Raw genomic sequence first — 2240 nt, forward strand, 5'->3', positions numbered from 1 at the left:
CTCAAGAAATATCACCTAAAAAAAAAATCATAGAGGCACCCAAATGCAGCAGCATGGAGAAAAGAAGGTCCTAGTATAAAGGGAGGTGGCAGAAGTAGGATCAGAGGCTGTGTGCAGGGACCGCTGCTGTGGAAAATGCAGCTCGTCCACAGGACGGCGGGAAGGCAGGAAAAATGGCCACGCCGTTGTGGAAGGCACAATTTCCCCTTCCTTAAAGAAATAAACTTATCTTATGACTTTTCAGAGAGAAGCGAGTTCCCAGTTGGGACAGCAGGAGGTCGGCTGGCCACTTGCAGCCAAGGTAAGACTCGGGGTGGGGGTTCCCTGCCAACGACTCTTTCCCAGGGCATCTGGTGGGGGAGGGACTGGGAGATTAGCGGGTGTGGGCCAGCACTCAGGAAGAAAGGTTAAAGGTTTCATTTGTCCTCAAGGAGAGCGGCATGACACGGAGGGAGACTCGATGCCTCTGTGCAAACACTTGAGCAACTATAATTAGCAGGTCCTGGGCCAGCTGTCCTGTCCTTCCACCGACAACCAAATGAGCAAAAATGAGTTGGGGATGACAGCAAGAGCTTTTTGGGGAAATGGAGACAGTCACTGAGGGCCCCCAGGCCTCTGGTCGGGCCCCCAGCCAGGCCTCGCGGTGGCTGCATGACCACCAAGGAATGAGGGCCTCTCAGGTCCCCAAATGTCAACTCCCCACTTCACCCGGACAGCTGCTTCTGCCTGCTCAGTCCATCAGAGCTGGCCTTCAACACTGCTTCTGCCTGTTCCCTTCCAAAGGCCTTGGGCCAGCACTGGCCCCTCTGGACCTCTGCTTCCCTGTTGGGCGGGGCTTGCTCCCTCCCTCGTAAGAAGCCAATTCAGCGATGGTTGAGTGGCCAGGACCATGCCTGGCACAAGGCTCTCTACAGCCATCTCCCCCCAGGAAGGAGGTGAAACGGCCTCTGCCTCCTGCTCCAGCTGTCGTCCCACCATGCAGCGCCGCATCAAGGGCTGGTCTCCTCATTTGGCTTCTACTCCCCACCTTCCTGTGTCAAGAACCACTATCCTTTTAGGCCTCCAGCCCCCAGAACTTTTCCAGATATAATACAGGACACCTGCTATAGTAAGAAGCCCGCCTGATGTGAACAGATCCCACTCACAGACCCCTCAACAGCTGCTTATAAAATCAAGATAACCACTAGAAGACACCATATAGTCTGTGCTTTTGACCAGGGCTCTTACATGTAGATACTTTTGTTTAAATGATGTAACAGCAAGGCCCCAAATGATAAGAGCAGCTGGTGGAATTGAGGCAGGGTGGGAGTTCCTGAGCTCACCTGTGCAGCCAACAATACCCCCCCATCACTGTTCCCCAGGGTCGTGTCTCGGGCACCTCGAGGTGCCCTCAGGCTATAGAAGTCACATGGGAAGACCACGGCCTGAGCCTTCATTGCAGATATGGGGAAACTGAGGGCCCAGGAAAGAAGGTCATAGAGAAAGTCAGGTGGGTGCAGGCCCAGGAGCTGGCACACGGCTCCTTCCCCGCCTTCTTGCCTTGAAAGGCAAGAGCAGCCTCAGAAAGCTGCTGATTGGCTGGCCAGCCTCGGGCAGCCCAGAGAAGAAGGATATGTTCATCAGTGACCCCTGTCTAGCCCCTCCTACAGGCACATTCTCCCCTTCTCCAGCTTATGCTGAGAAGAGTGATCCAGCTGCCCCCTGGAGCTGCCAGTCAGGAGGGGGCCGTGGCCCCCCACCATTGCTGGGCCAGGGGTACTGACCTCACCTTGATGGCTGGGGGAGGCGAGGAGCTGGGGACCCTGTTCAGGAGGTAACAGGGCTATTACGCAAGGAGGCCCTCTACTCTGCCTGGCCCAGAGAGAGCCTGGTTTGCGATGAGAACAGGACCTCCAGAGAGCAACCCCAGGTCTGCCATAACCCACTGTGAGTCCAAGACTCAAGGCCCAATGGAGCCTGACATTCCAGGACCTTTGTCCAGGGCACCAGGAAAAGGAATAGGAGTAACAGAGACCAGGCCTCTCTGGGCCAGGATGAGAAGATCTTCCATCTGTAAGACCCAACTTGTTCTTAGCAACAAGTCAGGTGGTTGAGTGAACAAGGCAGGGGCCCGGGCCACTGGAGGGAACCCCAATACCAGCTATTCCAGGTTAGCAGCCCACAGCTTGCTCCCAGGTTGGGGGGCAGCCCACTGGAGCCCTGGAGGTTCCATGGTCCCCAGAGACCCAACCCAGGCTCCT

This window comes from Loxodonta africana, chromosome 10 (genome assembly GCF_030014295.1).
Source record: "Loxodonta africana isolate mLoxAfr1 chromosome 10, mLoxAfr1.hap2, whole genome shotgun sequence".
NCBI classification, from domain to species: domain Eukaryota; kingdom Metazoa; phylum Chordata; class Mammalia; order Proboscidea; family Elephantidae; genus Loxodonta; species Loxodonta africana.